The sequence below is a fragment of the Anomaloglossus baeobatrachus genome, chromosome 8 (assembly GCF_048569485.1).
Source record: "Anomaloglossus baeobatrachus isolate aAnoBae1 chromosome 8, aAnoBae1.hap1, whole genome shotgun sequence".
Taxonomy (NCBI): Eukaryota; Metazoa; Chordata; class Amphibia; order Anura; family Aromobatidae; genus Anomaloglossus; species Anomaloglossus baeobatrachus.
Genome location: NC_134360.1, coordinates 81,624,046 through 81,646,577, shown reverse-complemented (window position 1 = coordinate 81,646,577; position 22,532 = coordinate 81,624,046). Strand labels below are relative to the sequence as shown.

The 22,532-nt window shown below is 50.6% G+C and overlaps 1 protein-coding gene across 2 annotated transcripts in view; it reads left to right on the top strand.

Moving 5' to 3' along the window:
- Positions 1 to 22,532, top strand: part of MGAT3 (beta-1,4-mannosyl-glycoprotein 4-beta-N-acetylglucosaminyltransferase) — a 225,831-nt gene that overhangs the window by 114,644 nt on the left and 88,655 nt on the right. The window contains exon 1 of one of the 2 annotated variants that reach the window (XM_075320872.1): positions 15,985 to 16,382. The exons of the other annotated variant lie outside the window; for it this stretch is intronic. The gene's annotated coding sequence lies outside the window, so the exon portion shown is untranslated. Of the gene's footprint in view, positions 1 to 15,984; positions 16,383 to 22,532 lie in introns of those variants that run through there. 2 annotated transcript variants of the gene reach the window in all.

Below are 22,532 nucleotides of genomic sequence, written 5' to 3'. Positions count from 1 at the left end.
TGACATGGACAGAGAGAGAGGGACAGAGATAGTGACCGACTGACAGAGATTAGTGCATGACAGACATTGTGAGGCGCTTCAGAACGCAGCTTTTCAGCTGCGCTCTGAAGCGGACCTTTTTTAAGCTGTGGTGCAGAGCGCACACCTGCGCACATAGCCTCAGACATTAAAATCGTATGAGGGATGTCACACGTTACAATTGACTAGGTTCATACAACAAAACGTCCAATGTATGAGGAATAAACGACGTGTATGCGATCACCGTATTTGCGTTCAATGTTGATCGCACGTAGGTGTCACACGCAAATACGTCACGAACGATGCCGGATGTGCGTCACTTACAACTTGACACCGACGACGGATTGAAAGATTTATTGAAGTGTGTAAAGCAGGCATTAAAGGAGCAACCCACCCCCCAAAAGCACAAAAAATAATCACAATTTTATCAAGCATTTTTATGAATTTGGCATAAAATATAAAAAAAGAAAGACAAGAGAAAAAAAGGATCATTCGCTTTTTTTGCTACGTCTTTTTGTTGTGGTTATGTGTATGTAGCGATGTATGTAGAGTACAGACCAAAAGTTTGGACACACCTTCTCATTCAAAGCGTTTTCTTTATTTTCAGGACTTTTGTAAATTGTAACAAAAATTGTAGATTCACATTGAAGGCATCAAAACTATGAATTAACACATGTGGAATGAAATACTTAAAAAAGTGTGAAACAACTGAAAATATGTCTTATATTCCAGGTTCTTCGAAGTAGCCACCTTTTACTTTCATTACTACTTTCCACACTCTTGGCATTCTCTTGATGAGCTTCAAGAGGTAGTCACCGGAAATGGTTTTCCAACAGTCTTGAAGGAGTTCACAGGGATGCTTAGCACTTGTTAACCCTTTTGCCTTCACTCTGCGGTCCAGCTCACCCCAAACAATCTTGATTGGGTTCAGGTCTGGTGACTGTGGAGTCATCTGTGGTCATCTGGCGTAGCCCCTCATCACTCTCCTTTTTAGTCAAATAACCCTTACACAGCCTGGAGGTGTGTTTGGGGTCATTGTCTTGTTGAAAAATAAATGATGGTCCATCTAAATGCAAACCGGATGGAATAGCATGCCGCTGATAGATGCTGTGGTAGCCATGCTAGTTCTGTATGCCTTCAATTTTGAATAAATCCCCAACAGTGTCACCAGCAAAGCACCCCCACACCGTCACACCTCCCCCTCCATGCTTCACGGTGGGAACCAAGCATATAGAGTCCATCCGTTCACCTTTTCTACAAAGACACGGTGGTTGGATCCAAAGATCTCAAATTTGGACTCATCAGACCAAAGCACAGATTTCCACTGGTCTAATGTCCATTCCTTGTGTTCTTTAGCCCAAACAAGTCTCTTCTGCTTGTTGCCGGTCCTTAGCAGGGGTTTCCTAGCAGCTATTTTACCATGAAGGCCTGCTGCACAAAGTCTCCTCTTAAAGGGAACCTGTCAGCAGAAATTTCCCCTAAAACCTAACAGATTCCCCCTCTGCAGCTCCTGGGCTGCATTCTAGAAAGGTCCCTGTTATTATTGTGCCCCCTTTCTGACCAAAAAAAAGAGTTTATAAAGAGGTACCTTTTTGGCTTCGGATTCTATAAATCAGACACGGGGGCGGGCAGCCTGATGGCCGTTATTCTGCCCCCTGGTCCTGTATGCCGCCCCCATCGCTGATTTCCATACTTTTGGACGCCGCCCACTGCTCCAGCCATCCCCGCGCATGCCCAGTGCCAGTCTCACGGGACTGAGCACTGTGACTGCTGGTGACGTGTGCGCAGGCAATGATTATGGGCGGGACTGTGACTGTTATCAGCAAGTACCCGCCCATAATCTCGTGAGCGCGCAAACCTCTCCAGCGTCACACTGTGCTCAGTGTAGATGCTAGACTGTATGGGCTGCTTCCAGGTATGACATCCCTTTGTCACGTGATAGTATTTTGAACACGCCCCTATCACGTGACAAAGGGACGTCATCCCTGGAAGCAGCCCATACACTCTAGCATCTACACTGAGCACAGTGTGACGCTGGAGAGGTTTGCGCGCTCACGAGATTATGGGCGGGTACTTGCTGATAACAGTCACAGTCCCGCCCATAATCACTTGCCTGCGCACACGTCACCAGCAGTCACAGTGCTCAGTCCCGTGAGACTGGCACTGGGCATGCGCGGGGATGGCTGGAGCAGTGGGCGGCGTCCAAAAGTATGGAAATCAGCGATGGGGGCGGCATACAGGACCAGGGGGCAGAATAACGGCCATCAGGCTGCCCGCCCCCGTGTCTGATTTATAGAATCCGAAGCCAAAAAGGTACCTCTTTATAAACTCTTTTTTTTTGGTCAGAAAGGGGCCACAATACTAACAGGGACCTTTCTAGAATGCAGCCCACGAGCTGCAGAGGGGGAATCTGTTAGGTTTTTAGGGGAAATTTCTGCTGACAGGTTCCCTTTAACAGTTCTTCTTGAGATGAGAAGGTGTGTCCAAACGTTTGGTCTGTACTGTATATATACAGTATATACCCATTCTGGATATATGTGTTTACGCTCAGTATATGCATAAATATATACAAGTACGAATGTACATATTGATATGTAACCTCTTTGTCTGTGCATATGTAAGTTCTGTATCCTGTATGTGTGTATATATCGGTATATATAGTGTGTTTATTTTGTATATTCAGTTCTGCAAAAAAGTTTTAGGCAGGTGTGAAAAAAGAAGACTGGATAGTAAGAATGCTTTAAAAAATAAGAATGTTAATAGTTTATTTTTATCAGTTAACAAAATGCAAAATGAATGAACAAAAGAGAAACGTAACACAAATCAACATGTGGTGTGACCCCCCTTTATGTTCTAAACTGCATGAAAGCACCGATACTTCTAGGTAAAACTTGCACAAAGTCAGGGATTTTGTAGGATTATAGTCAAGTGTCTGAGTTACCAATTATACCAAAGAGGTAATAATGATCATTATTTTCATATAAGGGTTGAAACAAAATCATTAACTGAAACAGAAATAGCTTAACATTGGGTGAGGAACAGCCAAACTCAGAACAGGCCCCCATGGTCAGCAAAAGAAGTTGAGTGCACGTGCTCAGCGTCATACTGTCACGCTCCCCGGGTCTCCTGCTCTGCTCCCCGGCTCACCTGCCACGCTCCCCGGCTTCCCTGCGTCGCTCCCCGGTCCCTCTGTCCGGCGTCCGCCGCTCCCCGGTCTCCAGCCTCCATTGCCTGCGGTTCCCAGGCGTCCTGGTCCCCGCTCCCGGCGCCCGTCGGCTACTCGGCCCCAGCCCGGCTCTCCTGCTTCCTCCTCACCGCTCCCTGCCCTGGCTTCTGGCACCCGGGCCTCGCGCATGCGCATTAGGGCGCGCGCGCGGTCATTGACCCTTTCTTAAAGTGCCAGCGTCCACTGACAGGAAATTGAGCACACAGGTACAGGGTATAAAGGGGTTTAATGTCCAAGTGGGCGGGGCCTGTTCTTCATGTTTCCCAAGCTAGGAGTCAGGTCTCCTTGTGTTCCTGTGATATACTCACCTCTCTCTCTTCTAGAGCCGATCCTGCCTCGCCATCCAGTCCTGCCGAATCCCGAACCCCGAACGCTGACTTTCTGCCATCCCGTCAGTCCGTTCCATCTCTGATCCCTGTGGTGACCCGTCCTCTCGCTCCATCGGTTCCGGACTCCGCCTGACAACATCTCGGCTTCCGAACCTGAGCTCCGTCACCCGGACTACCATCAGTGACTCCGTGGTCCCAGGGACTTCTCCATTCTACTCTTGTGCACGGACTGTCCTGCTACCCGTAGTGTTCCGGCTACCGGACCCCTTACCTTCATCAAGGAGTTCGGCCCAGTGGATCCACCTCCTGGGTCTGCCCGTCCACCTGGCCCTAACAGTAAGAACAGGCCATGGATCCCGCCGAAGCACTAGCGGCCTTACAGGAAGAACTCCAACGCCAGCGTGAGACTCAGACACGCATGCTGAACTTTATGTCTTCTGTGGACGCCCGCCTGAACACGCTACAAGCGTCGGTTACATCTTCAGCATCTCGGGCTTCCACTAGACAATCCACGGCCCCAGCTCCCGTGGCAGCCTCCTCGGATGCTTCCAGGCTTCGTTTGGCCTCACCACCCCGGTACGCCGGAGATCCCAAGACCTGCAGGGGATTCATAAACCAATGCTCCCTCCATTTCACGCAGCTGCCGCATTTGTTTGCCTCCGACCAAGCCAAGGTCGCCTTCATGATGTCCCATCTAGAGGGTGAGGCACTGGCGTGGATGAACCCCTTGTGGGAGAAGGAGGACCCTGTGACCACGAACATCCAGGAGTTCCTGCAGGCATTTCGTGGCACCTTTGACGAGCCCGGACGCGCCTCCGCGTCTGCCTCATCTCTTCTTCGGTTACGTCAGGGGACTCTGACGGTGGGTCAATATGCCATCCGTTTTCGCACCTTGGCTTCGGAACTCGGGTGGAACAATGAGGCTCTAACCGCCGCCTTCTGGGAAGGACTCTCGGGTCGAATTAAAGATGAGCTGGCTGGTCGTGACGTACCGTCCACCCTGGATGCCCTGATTACCCTAGCGACTCGAGTGGACATTCGCTTTCAGGAGCGATCCAAAGAGGTGTCCCGTGAGAGACGTCCGGTACGGCATTCCTCTCCTCCGCAGAAGCCCGCCGTACTTCAGTCAACGGCATCTGGTGTCTCCGTCCACGAGCCCATGCAGATCGACCGTGTGCGGCAGTCTGAACAACGCCGAGCAGAGCGGCTCGCCAAGGGCCTCTGCTTCTACTGCGGAGAGGGCACACACCTTCTACGCTCCTGTCCAGAGAGGCCGGGAAACTCCAAAGCCTAGGGTTGGTAGGAGAGGCCACCCTAGGTGCTGGGACTCTCTCAGACTCGGTTACGTGGACGGTTCAAGTGTCAACGGGAGAGACGCGGTTCACGGCCGAGGCGTACCTCGATTCTGGGGCAGCAGGCAATTTCATCCAGCAGGCCACGGTGGACAAGTACCAGGTGCCTGTTACTCCACTCGACAAACCCCTCGTGATTGCCTCTGTGGATGGGAGACCCCTCTCTGACACCATCTCGTGGATCACCAGGCCGGTCGAACTGCGTATTGGTGCCCTGCACACCGAGAACATCGCTCTCTACGTCCTCCCACACATGTCCCATCAAATCCTGCTGGGACTCCCCTGGTTACGGACACACGAACCGTCAGTCAGCTGGGGCACTGGTGAAATCACCCGATGGGGCTCTTCTTGCCATGAGAACTGTCTGAAGACCATACAACCCATCCGACGACCTCCGGTTCCAGAATCCCTACCGGGACTGCCCTCGGCCTATTGGTCCTTCGCGGACGTCTTTGACAAAAAGGAATCAGAGGTACTTCCGCCACATCGTCCTTACGATTGTGCCATCGACCTGCTCCCGGGAACTACACCACCTCGAGGACGGATATATCCGCTGTCTCCTGCCGAAACAAGGGCCATGTCTACTTACATCACAGAGAGCCTGGCAAGGGGATTCATTCGGAGATCCTCCTCGCCTGCGGGAGCAGGCTTCTTCTTCGTTAAGAAGAAAGAAGGTGACCTACGCCCGTGCATAGACTACCGGGGATTGAACCAAATCACCGTGAAAAACAAGTACCCCCTGCCGCTCATCCCCGAATTGTTTGATCGGCTTAGAGGAGCTCGTGTGTTCACCAAGTTGGATCTTCGGGGTGCCTACAACCTAGTCCGCATCCGCTCTGGGGATGAATGGAAGACCGCGTTCAATACTCGCGATGGGCACTATGAATACTGTGTGATGCCCTTCGGCCTGTGTAACGCACCAGCAGTCTTTCAGGAATTGGTGAACGACATGTTCCGGGACCTTCTCTACGTCTGTGTGGTGGTGTATCTTGATGACATCCTGGTCTTTTCTCCGGACCTCCAGACCCACAGAGAGAACGTGCAGCTGGTACTACGACGACTGAGGGAGAATCGTCTGTACGCCAAGTACGAGAAGTGTGTCTTCGAGCAATCTTCTCTTCCCTTCCTGGGTTACGTCATCTCCGATACCGGACTGCAGATGGATCCGAAGAAGGTCTCTTCCATTCTCAACTGGCCTCCTCCTTCTGGACTAAAGGCAATCCAACGTTTTCTGGGATTCGCCAACTATTACCGCCAGTTCATCCCTCACTTCTCGGCTCTGACTGCTCCTCTCTCCGCCTTGACCAAGAAGGGGGCTAATCCGAAGGAGTGGTCACCTGCGGCCGACGCCGCGTTTGGCTCTCTGAAGCGGGCGTTTGCCTCCTCTCCTGTGCTCCACCGTCCGGAGTTAAACCGACAGTTCACCTTGGAGGTGGATGCCTCCTCCTCGGGAGCCGGAGCAGTGCTCATGCAGAAGTCCTCCTCCGGGAAGATGGTGACTTGCGGTTTCTTCTCCAAGAGCTTCTCAGCGCCTGAACGCAACTACACCATCGGTGACCGAGAGCTATTGGCAGTCAAACTGGCTCTGGAGGAATGGCGCTACCTTCTGGAAGGAGCAGTGTACCCCGTTATTATTTACACGGACCACAAGAACCTGGAATACCTGCGGTCTGCTCAGCGACTGAACCCACGGCAAGCCAGGTGGTCCTTGTTCTTTGCCAGATTCGATTTCCAGCTCCATTTCTGACCCGCGGACAAGAATGTACGCGCAGATGCCTTGTCCAGGTCATTCATGCCCATGGAGCAGGAGGAGGAGACATCCCAGCCCATCATCTGCCCTAGTAAAATCATTCCGGTGGCCCCTGTCACCCTGGCCCAGATACCACCCGGGAAGACCTATGTCTCTGAGACTGACAGGCAAAAAGTGTTACACTGGGGCCATGCCTCGAAAATAGCCGGTCATGCTGGTCAGAAAGGAACATGGAGTACGATTGTACGTCACTACTGGTGGCCATCCCTTCGGACGGATGTCGCTTCTTTTGTCTCAGCCTGCTCCTCCTGTGCCAGGAACAAGACACCCAAACACCTGCCATATGGCCATCTTCTGCCTCTGCCTATACCCTCAGTTCCGTGGCAACACATTGCGATGGACTTTATTACGGACTTGCCACTGTCCTCCGGACACACAGTCATATGGGTCGTGGTGGATCGGTTCTCTAAAATGGCTCATTTCGTCCCTATGGCTGGACTGCCCTCTGCCCAGGAACTCGCTGACGCCTATATACAACACATATTCCGCTTGCATGGCTTTCCATCACACATTGTGTCCGACAGAGGAACTCAGTTCACCTCCCGCTTTTGGAGGGCTCTCTGCAAACATCTGGGAGTGACTCTGGACTTTTCATCAGCCTACCATCCTCAGTCGAACGACCAAGTGGAACGGGTCAATCAGATCTTGACCTCCTTCTTACGTCACTACGTCAACGCCCATCATGACGACTGGTCCACGCTTCTTCCTTGGGCTGAATTCTCCCATAACCACCACATCAGTGAGTCCTCCTCCAGCTCTCCCTTCCATGTCGTTTACGGACTTCAGCCTTCCGTCCCATTGCCTGTATCCTCTTCCTCGGATGTCCCTGCTGCTGATGCTGTAGCCCGTGACTTTGCAACGATTTGGGACTCTGTCAAGGCGTTCCTTGGACGTGCTTCCCTGCGGATGAAGAGACACGCAGACAAGAGGCGTCTGGACCCTCCGTGTTTCTCTCCAGGAGATCTCGTCTGGCTTGCTTCCAAGTACGTCCGATTGAAACTACCTTCCTACAAGCTGGGACCTCGCTACATCGGGCCGTTTAAAGTCCTCAGCAAGATCAATGAGGTCTCCTACAAGCTGCAGCTCCCGGCCACGATGAGGATACCCAACTCTTTCCACGTCTCCCTGCTCAAGCCGGTTGTCCTTGGTCCCTTCTCCGCTGCTGCCAGTTCGGCTCCTCCTCCTATTGCCGATGACGACGTCTATGCGGTAAGGGATATCGTGGCCATGAAAACCGTACGGGGCCGACAGTTCTTCCTGGTGGACTGGGCAGGGTATGGTCCTGAGGATAGGTCCTGGGAACCCCGGGAGAATGTGGGTACTCCTCTGATCCGTGCCTTCCTGTCCCGGTTGCGGGGAGGGGGGCGTGGGGGGGGGTACTGTCACGCTCCCCGGGCCTCCTGCTCTGCTCCCCGGCTCACCTGCCACGCTCCCCGGCTTCCCTGCGTCGCTCCCCGGTCCCTCTGTCCGGCGTCCGCCGCTCCCCGGTCTCCAGCCTCCATTGCCTGCGGTTCCCAGGCGTCCTGGTCCCCGCTCCCGGCGCCCGTCGGCTACTCGGCCCCAGCCCGGCTCTCCTGCTTCCTCCTCACCGCTCCGTGCCCTGGCTTCTGGCACCAGGGCCTCGCGCATGCGCATTAGGGCGCGCGCGCGGTCATTGACCCTTTCTTAAAGTGCCAGCGTCCACTGACAGGAAATTGAGCACACAGGTACAGGGTATAAAGGGGTTTAATGTCCAAGTGGGCGGGGCCTGTTCTTCATGTTTCCCAAGCTAGGAGTCAGGTCTCCTTGTGTTCCTGTGATATACTCACCTCTCTCTCTTCTAGAGCCGATCCTGCCTCGCCATCCGGTCCTGCCGAATCCCGAACCCCGAACGCTGACTTTCTGCCATCCCGTCAGTCCGTTCCATCTCTGATCCCTGTGGTGACCCGTCCTCTCGCTCCATCGGTTCCGGACTCCGCCTGACAACATCTCGGCTTCCGAACCTGAGCTCCGTCACCCGGACTACCATCAGTGACTCCGTGGTCCCAGGGACTTCTCCATTCTACTCTTGTGCACGGACTGTCCTGCTACCCGTAGTGTTCCGGCTACCGGACCCCTTACCTTCATCAAGGAGTTCGGCCCAGTGGATCCACCTCCTGGGTCTGCCCGTCCACCTGGCCCTAACACATATCCAGAGGTCGTCTTTACAAAATAGATTTAGGAGTGATGCCAGCATTGCTGCAGAGGTTACTGGGGTGGGGGGTCCGCTTGTCAGTGCTCAGACCATGCGCTACATCAAATTTGGTCTGCATCGCTGTCATCCAAGAAGGAAGCCTTTACTAAAAATGATGCACAACAACACAGCAAACATTTGCTGAAGAAAATCAGACTAAGGACATGGATTACTGGCACCATGTCCTGTGGTCTGATGAGAAAAAGATAATCTTATTTGGTTCAGATGGTGTCAACTGTGTGTGGTGGCAACCGGGTAAGGAGGACAAAGACTGTGTCCTGCCTACTGTCAAGCATGGTGGTGGGCGAGTCATAGTTTGGGGCAACATGAGTGCTGATGACTGTGGGGAGCTACAGTTCATTGAGGGAGCCATAAATGCCAACATGTAGTGTGACATACTGAAGCAGAGCATGATCCCCTCCCTTTAGATACTGGGCCGCAGGGCAGTATTCCAACAAGATAATGAGCCCAAACACACCACCAAGACGGCCACTACCTTGCTAAAGAAAGTGAGAGTAAAGGTGCTAGACTGGCCAAGCGTCTCCAGATCTAAACTCTGTTGAGTATCTGTGGGGCCTCCTCAAACGGCAGGTGGAGGAACACAAGGTCTCTAACATCCACCAACTCTGTGATGTCATCATGAAGAATGGAAGAGGATCCAGCGGCTCCTGTGAAGCTCTAGTGAACACCATGCCTAAGAGAGTGCTTGAAAGCAATGGTGGCCACACAAAATATTCACACTTTGTGCACAATTTGGCCAATTTCACTTATGGCTGTACTTTTATTGCCAGCGGTTTAGACATTAATGGCTGTCTGTTGAATCTTCAGTGGTGTCCTACGAAGAGATATAATTAAATATTTACGAAAATGTGAGGGATGTACTCACTTTTGTGATGTATATATACAGTACTGTCGGCATGTGAATCTGTGTGTATGTACTGTATATATATATTTATGTGTATATGACAGTAACTACAATAAGTTCAGGGGTTGCAACCACGCCTGGGCCCTGGAGCCTAGGGGGCCCCAAAAATCACTTTTGCCTATATAAAAAGACCAATGGTATTAAAGATTTGCAATAATTTTGGGCCCCATTGGAGCTTTTGTGGTCAATGAGATTTAAGTTATGTCACTGTGTGTACAGTCATATGAAAAAGTTTGGGCACCCCTATTAATGTTAACCTTTTTTCTTTATAACAATTTGGGTTTTTGCAACAGCTATTTCAGTTTCATATATCTAATAACTGATGGACTGAGTAATATTTCTGGATTGAAATGAGGTTTATTGTACTAACAGAAAATGTGCAATCCGCATTAAAACAAAATTTGACCGGTGCAAAAGTATGGGCACCTCAACATAAAAGTGACATTAATATTTTGTAGATCCTCCTTTTGCAAAAATCACGTACTCTAGTCCAGGGGTGGGCAATTCATTTTCCCATGGGGCCGCATGAGAAATTGGGATTGGTTTAGAGGGCCGGACTAATCTAATTACCTCAGTTCTACCCAATATACTACATTACTACACCCCCTCCATATACTACACCTGTAATAAACTACACCACTACACCCCTATATACTACACCTGTAATAAACTACACCACTACACCCCATATACTACACCTGCAATATACTACACCTCCATAGAGCACACCTGTAATATACACCTCCATATAGCACACCTGTAATATACTACGCCTCCATATGGTACACCTGTAATATACTACATCACTATACCCCCATATACTACACCACTATATACACCTCCATATAGCACACCTGTAATATACTACACCTCCATATAGCACACCTGTAATATACTACACCTCCATATAGCACACCTGTAATATACTACATCACTACACCCCATATACTACACCTGTAATATAGTACACCTCCATATAGTACACCTGTAATATACTACACCTTCATATAGTACACCTGTAATATACTATATCACTACACCCCTATATAGCACACCTGTAATATACTACACCTCCATATAGCACACCTGTAATATACACCTCCATATAGCACACCTGTAATATACTACGCCTCCATATAGTACACCTGTAATATACTACACCTCCATATAGTACACCTGTAATATACTACATCACTATACCCCCATATACTACACCACTATATACACCTCCATATAGCACACCTGTAATATACTACACCCCCATATGTCACACACCCTGCTCCCCATACAGCCTGCACCCCCATATCACACACACTACACCCCCATATGTCACACACCCTGCTCCCCATACAGCCTGCACCCCCATATCACACACACTACAACCCCATATGTCCCACACCCTGCTCCCCATACAACCTGCACCCCCATATCTCACACACCCCGCTCCCCATACAACCTGCACCCCCATATCTCACACACCCTGCTCCCCATACAACCTGCACCCCCATATCTCACACACCCTGCTCCCCATACAGCCTGCACCCCCATATCACACACACTACACCCCCATATGTCACACACCCTGCTCCCCATACAGCCTGCACCCCCATATCACACACACTACAACCCCATATGTCCCACACCCTGCTCCCCATACAACCTGCACCCCCATATCTCACACACCCTGCTCCCCATACAACCTGCACCCCCATATCTCACACACCCTGCTCCCCATACAACCTGCACCCCCATATCTCACACACCCTGCTCCCCATACAGCCTGCACCCCCATAACACACACACTACACCCCCATATCTCACACACCCTGCTCCCCATACAACCTGCACCCCCATATCTCACACACCCTGCTCCCCATACAGCCTGCACCCCCCAGATCACACACACTACACCCCCATATGTCACACACCCTGCCCACATATCTCACCCTGCCTGTACCCCAACTTACCCCTCTCAAACACTCTGCACCCCTTCACATCCTTCTGTCAGTCTGCAGCCCTCATATGCCACTCACCCTGCAACTCCATCTTCCCTCATATGCCACTCACCCTGCAACTCCATCTTCCCTCATATGCCACTCACCCTGCAACTCCATCTTCCCACATATGCCACTCACCCTGCAGCTCCATCTTCCCTCATATGCCACTCACCCTGCAACTCCATCTTCCCACATATGCCACTCACCCTGCAACTTCATCTTCCCTCATATGCCACTCACCCTGCAACTCCATCTTCCCACATATGCCACTCACCCTGCAACTCCATCTTCCCTCATATGCCACTCACCCTGCAACTCCATCTTCCCACATATGCCACTCACCCTGCAACTCCATCTTCCCTCATATGCCACTCACCCTGCAACTCCATCTTCCCACATATGCCACTCACCCTGCAACTCCATCTTCCCACATATGCCACTCACCCTGCAACTCCATCTTCCCTCATATGCCACTCACCCTGCAACTCCATCTTCCCACATATGCCACTCACCCTGCAACTCCATCTTCCCTCATATGCCACTCACCCTGCAACTCCATCTTCCCACATATGCCACTCACCCTGCAACTCCATCTTCCCTCATATGCCACTCACCCTGTAACTTCATCTTCCCTCATATGCCACTCACCCTGCAACTCCATCTTCCCTCATATGCCACTCACCCTGCAACTCCATCTTCCCACATATGCCACACACCCTGCAACTTCATCTTCCCTCATATGCACTCACCCTGCAGCTCCATCTTCCCTCATATGCCACTCACCCTGCAGCTCCATCTTCCCTCATATGCCACTCACCCTGCAACTCCATCTTCCCTCATATGCACTCAACCTGCAGCCCCCCTACCCCTCATGTCCCCTCTTTTCTTATTACCAGTCATCATGTGTCCACATCTCCTTCAAGATTCAGTATCTTTGCTTTCTGCCCGACATCCTGTGTCTCCTCCCACACAGTCACATGGGCGTGACGTCATCGCAGGTCCTGCAAGATGAATTATTCCGTCTGCTGTGCTGCTTCTTCTCCTGCCGGGCGGGAACTTTTGAAATGACACACGCAGCGCAGTACTGACAACGTCAGAGTGCGCGCGTGTGTCCCTGACAATTAGTGCCGGCAGGGAACAAAGGAAAGACTCCTGCGTTCCGCTGCCTGCACTTACTGTGCGGACCTGCACAGGATCTCTCCCTGCTCGGCATACTGCAGCCCGGCTCCACTGCAGCGGCTGAAGACGGGCGGGCCGGTCACAGAGAGTAGAAGGGGGGTGGATGTGGCCCGCGGGCCGCCCCTTTCCCAGGTCTGCTCTAGTCACTTCCTGTAGCTTTTAATGAGTTCATGGATCCTGGATGAAGGTATTTTTGACCATTCCTGTTTACAAAACAATTCCAGTACAGTTAAGTTTGATGGTCGCCGAGCATGGACAGCACGCTTCAAATCATCCCACAGATTTTCAATGATATTCAGGTCTGGGGACTGGGATGGCCATTCCAGAACATTGTAATTGTTCCTCTGCATGAATACCTGAGTAGATTTGGAGCGGTGTTTTGGATCATTGTCTTGCTGAAATATTCATCCCCTGCGTAACTTCAACTTCGTCACTGATTCTTGCACATTATTGTCAAGAATCTGCTGATACTGAGTTGAATCCATGCGACCCTCAACTTTAACAAGATTCCCGGTGCCGGCATTGGGCACACAGCCCCAAAGCATGATGGAACCTCCACCAAATTTTACTGTGGGTAGCAAGTGCTTTTCTTGGAATGGCGTGTTTTTTTGCCTCCATGCAGAACGCCTTTTTGTATGACCAAACAACTCAATCTTTGTTTCATCAGTCCACAGGACCTTCTTCCAAAATGTAACTGGCTTGTCCAAATGTGCTTTTCCATACCTCAGGCGACTCTGTTTGTGGAGTGCTTGCAGAAACGGCTTCTTTCGCATCACTCTCCCATACAGCTTCTCCTTGTGCAACGTGCGCTGTATTGTTGACCGATGCACATTGACACCATCTGCAGCAAGATGAAGCTGCAGGTCTTTGGAGGTGGTCTGTGGATTGTGCTTGACTGTTCTCACCATTCTTCTTCTCTGCCTTTCTGATATTTTTCTTGGCCTGACACTTCTGGGCTTAACAAGAACTGTACCTGTGTTCTTCCATTTCCTTACTATGTTCCTCACAGTGGAAACTGACAGTTTAAATCTCTGAGACAACCTTTTGTATCCTTCCCCTGAACAACTATGTTGAATAATCTTTGTTTTCAGATCATTTGAGAGTTGTTTTGAGGAGCCCATGATGCCACTCTTCATAGGAGATTCAAATAGGAGAACAACTTGCAAGTGGCCACCTTAAATACCTTTTCTCATGATTGGATACACCTGCCTATGAAGTTCAAAGCTCAATGAGGTTACAAAACCAATTTAGTGCTTTAGTAATCAGTAAAAAGTAGTTAGGAGTGTTCAAATCAAGAAATTGATAAGGGTGCCCATACTTTTGCACCGGTCAAATTTTGTTTAAATGCGGATTGCACATTTTCTGTTAGTACAATAAACCTCATTTCAATCCAGAAATATTACTCAGTCCATCAGTTATTAGATATATGAAACTGAAATAGCTGCTGCAAAAACCCAGATTGTTATAAAGAAAAAAGGCTATCATTAATAGGGGTGCCCAAACTTTTTCATATGACTGTATATTAGTGTGGTGAACGTCCATGTATATGTAGATCTACGTTATGTGCTGTAGCCATGTACTGTATGTGTACCCATCTATGTATATATACACATACTATACATGTACTGTACACACACACACACACACACTATAAATGTACTGTATATACATACACACACTATACATATACTGTGTGTGAACCTGTCTATGTATATGTACACACACTATACATGTACTGTGTATGTATCTGTCTATGTATATATATACACACACACACACACACACACACACACACACACACTATACATGTACTGTACATACACACTATACATGTACTCTGTGTACCTGTCTATGTATACATACACACACACACACTATACATGTACTATGTATGTACCCGGCTATGTATATACACACACAGACACATACACTATACATGTACTGTATGTGTATCCATCTATGTAGATACACACACTATACATGTACTGTGTGTAAACCCGTCTATGTATTGTATATATACACACACACTATACATGTACTGTGTGAACCCGTCTAGTTACATATAAACACACTATACATATACAGAGCATACACACACTATACATGTATTGTACATACTCACACTATACATGTATTGAACATACTCACACTATACATGTACTGTGTATGTATCTATGTATACACACACACACACACACTATACATGTACTGTACATACACACTATACATGTACTCTATGTGTATCTGTCTATGTATACACACACACACACACACACACTATACATGTACTATGTATGTACTTGTCTATGTATATATATACACACACACACACTATGCATGTACTGTGTGTGTACCCATCTATGCATACACACACACACTATACATGTACTGTACATACACACTATACATGTACTCTATGTGTACCTGTCTATGTATACACACACACACACACACTATACATGTACTATGTATGTACTTGTCTATGTATATATATATACACACACACTATGCATGTACTATGTATGTACCCGTCTATGTATATACACACACACACACACACACACACTATGCATGTACTGTGTGACCCCATCTATGTACACACACACACATATACACTATGCATGTACTATATGTGTATCCGTCTATGTATATACACACTCTATACATGTACTGTATGTGTACCTGTCTATGTATATATACACGCACACGATACATGTACGGTATACGGATGTATATGGCTGCATAGCTATGTGCTGCATGTGGTGATATTTGGGCGACGTTTCCCCGTTTCTCCACATTGTGCGGCAGTAGAGGGGCTTTTATTTCCCTTGATGTGACTTATGATGAGAGGAGGCGGAGTCACTGACTGGACGGTAACAGGGAGAACAGACACTCTCCAGATAGGCTCGGAGCAAACACAAGGAGAGGGAGGCAGGAGGGGGCGCCCAGAGATGGGGGGCAGGCAGTGAGGACACCGGGCTATGGAGACGTCAGGACGGGGTGCGGGGAGGATGCTGAGAGCCGTGCGCACCGGACACGCTCTGCCCTAGCGATACCTCCACGGCTACATAGCAGCACAGGAAGAAGGGGGCGCACACCGGAGCCCGGCACAGTCTGCGGGGGGCGCACACACACGGCGCGGCTCTTTGTTGCTCTGCATTGCTGGAGCCCTGCAGCTGGCAGGACCCGGGCACACTGCGCATCTGGACATGGCTGAGGCTGAGGGTCTCCCCGGGCTGCTGGCGGGGCCACCGGAGAGGAGCCCGGGCTCTGCTGGGTATTAGCGCCTGAGAAGACTGAGGATCCGCCGCCTGGGACCCACTCTCTGCAATGGGTGAGTAGGGGGCTCCTTCTGGGGGCTGCAGGGCTGGGGTATAGGGGGCGGGGGATGCACATACACCCACCCACCCCCACACATCTCAGCTGTGCCCATGGTGGGCATCCACAGTGCAGCTCAGGGACCCTGTGTTGTCAGCACCCCATCTGATTGCCCCAGCCCCCCTGGCATTGGCTGTGCATTGTGGCCTCCTCCAGGTCTGTGCCCCCCATTCATATCATCTTGCGTAGGATCTTGTCTATGATGCGCAATAACTTACTGCAGGCATCAGCCGCCCCTCCCCGCTCTGGGCCACAGCAGCCCTGATATTGTGTGACCTTGTGACACAGGTGCACCATCCCCAGTAAGGGGTTAATCCCCAATATGTCTACAGTCTATGTACAGCCCCCATACACCTCAGATCTCAGGATCGATGGTGACGACGGGCTGCATTATACGTCATTCCGTGGGCTGATTGGCATCGTGTATATTCAGAATGGTCAGCATTGAGTTAATGGGCCCTTGAAGTATATAATGTGCGATGGAGACATTGTGCACCCAGAACTGGGAATCTGTGTCCATACTGGTGGCTCCGGGCAGAGGTGATGTCATCTAAGCGCCTGTACAGATATGTGCAGGTGGATACATGTGTAGAATTAATATGTTACTAGCGCCCTGATGTACCCGCTGTACTTACGTAGGGAGCACTGAGTTCTCTAAATCCTGCGCTTGTTGCAAAATAAAGTTGTGTGTACATCCGAGCAGTATATGAAGGGTTAATAAGAGGCTCCGGTGACATCGGCGCTTTCACTACCGTTCCTCAATTTTAGGGACAGAAAACCAAAAATAACAGCAGTGCAGACTATCATCAGACCCTGTTCACTATAATGGGGTCTGCCGGTTCTCTTCTTGGTGGCGTTATTTTGTCAAAATTTGTAGATCGGGTTCACTTTGCTAATGTGTCAGAGTCAGACATTTGTGTTATTGTAAATGAGCTCCCCCCCAAAAAAAGAAAAACAAAAACATGGTGGATCATATAGGTTGTTAGTCTTCTAGCGGGGACTGTACGGCTTCTTAAACACGCGCCTTACTCTCCCATCAACAAACCATTGCAGAAAACTCAATGGCACCAACTGCACATGACAACTACCGGGATAGATTTGTAAGAACAGTCAGTGCAGAGGTGACAGTATATAACTTATGTGCCTATGTACAAAGCCCCTGAAGACCCCCTTCACATCAGAGAAATGTTCTCTGAAGCCACCTATTTCAGCAGGATTGGCTGGCCATCTACTATGTTTGAGTGGCTCCTGACTCTTCCCCCAACAAATGATGGGGAGAAAACGATCAGACTTATCAAACTTTAGCTGCAAATCTTTTTTCTCATTGCAGAAATATGTCACTGCTGAAGGATGGTGGTGGAGAGAGAGGTGTCTGGTGGGGGAGAGAGAGGAGTCTGGTGGGGGAGAGAGAGGAGTCTGGTGGTGGAGAGAGAGGAGTCTGGTGGGGGAGAGAGAGGAGTCTGGTGGGGGAGAGAGAGGAGTCTGGTGGGGGAGAGAGAGGAGTCTGGTGGGGGGAGGAGGAGTCTGGTGGGGGAGAGAGAGGAGTCTGGTGAGGGAGAGAGAGGATTCCGGTGAGGAAGAGAGAGGAATCTCGTGGCGGAGAGAGAAGAGTCTAGTGTGAGAGAGAGAGAGAGGAGTCTGGTGAGAGAGAGAAGAGTTTAGTGGCGGACAGAGAGGAGTCTGGTGGCGGACAGAGAGGAGTCTGGTGGCGGACAGAGAGGAGTCTGGTGGCGGACAGAGAGGACTCTGGTGGCGGAGAGAGAGGAGCCTGGTGAGGGAGAGAGAGTTTTCTGGTGGCGCAGATAGAGGAGTCTGGTGGTCTGGTGGGGCAGAGAGAGGAGACTGGTGGCGGAGAGAGAGGCGTCTGGTGACTGAGAGAGAGAGAGGAGTCTGGTGGAGGAGAGAGAGGCGCCTGGTGGCGTAGAGAGAGAGAGAGAGAGAGGAGTCTGGTGGCGGAGAGAGAGAGAGAGAGGAGTCTGGTGGCGGAGAGAGAGAGAGAGAGGAGTCTGGTGGCGGAGAGAGAGAGGAGTCTGGTGGCAGAGAGAGAGTGAGGAGTCTGGTGGCAGAGAGAGAGAGAGGAGTCTGGTGGCAGAGAGAGAGAGAGGAGTCTGGTGGCAGATAGAGAAAGAGGAGTCTGCTGGCAGAGAGAGAAAGAGGAGTCTGCTGGCAGAGAGAGAAAGAGGAGTCTGGTGGCAGAGAGAAAGAGAGGAGTCTGGTGGTGGAGAGAGAGAGGAGCCTGGTGGCGGAGAGAGAGAGAGGAGTCTGGTGGCGGAGAGAGAGAGAGGAGTCTGGTGGCAGAGAGAGAGAGAGGAGTCTGGTGGCAGAGAGAGAGAGAGGAGTCTGGTGGCGGAGAGAGAGAGAGAGAGGAGTCTGGTGGCGGAGAGAGAGAGAGAGAGGAGTCTGGTGGCGGAGAGAGAGAGAGGAGTCTGGTGGCGGAGAGAGAGAGAGGAGTCGTCTGGTGGCAGAGAGAGAGAGAGGAGTCTGGTGGCGGAGAGAGAGAGAGGAGTCTGGTGGCAGAGAGAGAGAAGAGTCTGGTGGCGGAAAGAGAGAAAGGAGTCTGGTGGCAGAGAGAGAGAGGAGTCTGGTGGCAGAGAGAGAAAGAGGAGTCTGGTGGCGGAGAGAGAAAGAGGAGTCTGGTGGCGGAGAGAGATAGAGGAGTCTGGTGGCGGAGAGAGAGAAAGGAGTCTGGTGGCAGAGAGAGAGAGAGGAGTCTGGTGGCAGAGAGAGAGAGAGGAGTCTGGTGGCGGAGAGAGAGAGAGGAGTCTGGTGGCGGAGAGAGAGAAAGGAGTCTTGTGGCAGAGAGAGAGAGGAGTCTGGTGGCAGAGAGAGAGAGAGGAGTCTGGTGGCGGAGAGAGAGAGAGGAGTCGTCTGGTGGCAGAGAGAGAGAGAGGAGTCTGGTGGCGGAGAGAGAGAGAGGAGTCGTCTGGTGGCAGAGAGAGAGAGGAGTCTGGTGGCAGAGAGAGAGAGGAGTCTAGTGGCAGAGAGAGAGAGGAAACTGGTGGCGGACAGAGAGGAGTCTGGTGGCGGAGAGACAGGAGTTTACGGAGGGAGAGAGAAGAGTCTGGTGAGGGAGAGAGAAGAGTCTGGTGGCGCAGAGAGAAGAGTCTGATGGCACAGAGAGAAGAGTCTGATGAGGGAGAGAGATTTGTCTGGTGGCGCAGAGAGAGGAGTCTGGTGGCGCAGAGAGAGGAGTCTGGTGGCACCGAGAGAGTAGTCTGGTGGGGCAGAGAGAAGAGACTGGTGGCAGAGAGAGAGACGTCTGGTGACGGAGAGTGAGAGAGGAGACTGGTGGTGGAGAGAGAGGAGTCTGGTGGCGGAGAGAGAGGAGTCTGGTGGCGGAGAGAGAGGAGTCTGGTGGCGGAGAGAGAGAGGAGTTTGGTGGCGGAGAGAGAGAGGAGTCTGGTGGCGGAGAGAGAGAGGACACTGGTGGCGGAGAGAGAGGACAGTGGTGGCGGAGAGAGAGAGGACAGTGGTGGCGGAGAGAGAGAGAGGACACTGGTGGCGGAGAGAGAGAGAGGACACTGGTGGCGGAGAGAGAGAGAGGACACTGGTGGCGGAGAGAGAGAGGACACTGGTGGCGGGGAGAGAGAGAGAGGACACTGGTGGCGGGGAGAGAGAGGACACTGGTGGCGGAGAGAGAGAGAGGACACTGGTGGCGGAGAGAGAGAGAGGACACTGGTGGCGGGGAGAGAGAGGACACTGGTGGCGGAGAGAGAGAGGACACTGGTGGCGGGGAGAGAGAGAGAGGACACTGGTGGCGGGGAGAGAGAGGACACTGGTGGCGGAGAGAGAGAGAGGACACTGGTGGCGGAGAGAGAGAGAGAGGACACTGGTGGCGGAGAGAGAGAGAGAGAGAGAGAGAGGACACTGTTGACGTAGTGAGAGAGGAGTCTGGTGGCGGAGAGAGGAGACTGGTGATGGACAGAGAGGAGACTGGTGATTGACAGAGAGGAGTCTGGTGGCGGAGAGAGAGAGGAGACTGGTGATGGACAGAGAGGAGACTGGTGATGGACAGAGAGGAGTCTGGTGGCGGAGAGAGAGAGGAGACTGGTGATGGACAGAGAGGAGACTGGTGATGGACAGAGAGGAGTCTGGTGATGGACAGAGAGGAGTCTGGTGGCGGAGAGAGAGAGGAGACTGGTGATGGACAGAGAGGAGACTGGTGATGGACAGAGAGGAGACTGGTGATGGACAGAGAGGAGACTGGTGGCGGATAGAGAGGAGTCTGACAGCTGTCCGCTCATCGAGAGTACAGGAGAGCTCACCTTAGCTGCTCTGAGTGTTCCTTTGAGGAGAGAGATTGCTCAAACAATCGACTGGCCAATAGTTATTTAATGTGTACATTAGAGGAATCTATCAGCAGGATTTCACCCCCAAAACTTTTATATGCACATATAGCTCTTTCATAGACTGTCCATATATTGGTATTGCTGGACACGTCCATTTGTCAGTTACTGAGGAATCAGCATTTGAAGTGATATGAAAATGAGGCTGAAGATGTATGGTTAATCTGACAAATTCCCTATAAAAGTGCATTCCAGTCTTCCTTCACAGTGTTCTTCCCTTTCCCTCTTTGCCGGTGGCGGTGCACTCTAGAAGACTGACAGTTCAGACCTGCAGCATGGTGGTGCCGCCAGTCGTCCGCACTGTGCTCTCTCCCGGGCTGCTAGCAGAGGTGGCTTTGATTCTGCAACATAGGAGACGTGCAGGGGGCCTGAATCTGGTCGGATCTGTCCATTGGGCCAGCATCAGAGTGGCGCGTGCAGGCTCTAATGCGCTCTGTGCCTAGGTAACCGGCCAAGCTGGAACCTCAGAGTGGCCGGTAACCTAGGCAATGAGGATTTTTAATTAGGTGTAATTTGCAAAGTTTCTTTTTTTTCCAAGCACTTTGCAATTTTATTTGTTTATGTTTCTTATTTGCCTTCTAGGCTGATTGTATAGATATGCATATGTTAAGCAGTGCAGGCCTTCCGAAGGTTTCTGAGTAACCCTGCCTCTGACCAGGTCTAGCGCAAGGAGACAAACACTACATCTAAGTAAAGATGGCCATATTTGTTAAAATAGGAAGGCTTTGACCTTGCTCCAACATTGCACTGACATAGTAGGATCTACTGCAGGACAGAGTCCAACCACCTGTCAGCGGCACTTCGAGTGGGACTGGTTACTATTCATGGCTTGTCTGATATAGTGTGGTCACACATAGAGCTCACACTTTGTATATGTTGCAAAATAATGGATCCATGTGGTACATGACCGAGATGAAGGAAGGGAAGATGTAAAGAACCAGGTCAATGTTCATGATTAAAGCTGCCCATTCACTAACTAAATATTGGCAGGCGTCAGGTTGCCCAGTCCTTTATTGTGCCAGGAGAAAAGTATCCATCAGGACGGTCTTGCCTATCTCACCAGATTGAAATATGCATCTGTTAAGTCAAGAACTGTCTGATTCATCGAGTGTTTCTTGGACTATGATATCTGTTACTGGAAGCTGGTAAAGGTTGTTGGATCATACAGATGTCATCACGTGATGAAATAGAGCTGTGGGGTCCGGACGTTGTGGCCAACAACTAAGACTAGGTTCTGACTTTAGCATTGGAGCTACAATTAGGAGCCTTATTAGCAAGTTCCATCACTTTCACCAGGAAAAAGCACAGTAACCATTGTGTACTAGACATTAGAAGCTATCATGCGGCAGTTTGTTTGGCCAGTAGCCATCTCTAGAGATCCCAGTAATACATACATGCGCCACCAGCCAAGAATGTGTTCTCAGTAGGAAAATCAGCTATACCTAAGGGTGTCTGGCAGCTGCTTACTTCCCTGAGAAGAAAAAGATCAGATAGTTGAAATCTAAGGACCATGTAGCCAATGGGTACTAGTTGGGAAGTCCCTATGCACTTTAGATGTTCAGCATGTCCATCCAGAATTGGTAGGTTCAGATGATGTTCGAGATGATTAAAAAGATTCGTAGGACCTGATTCCTGTGACTATGTTGGTAGTCAATGGCTGCCGGACTAGAGTCCACCCAGAATTGGTGGGTTCAGATGATATTAGAGATGATCAAAAAGATTTGTAGGATCAAAGTTTCCAGTGACTATGTTGGTAGTCC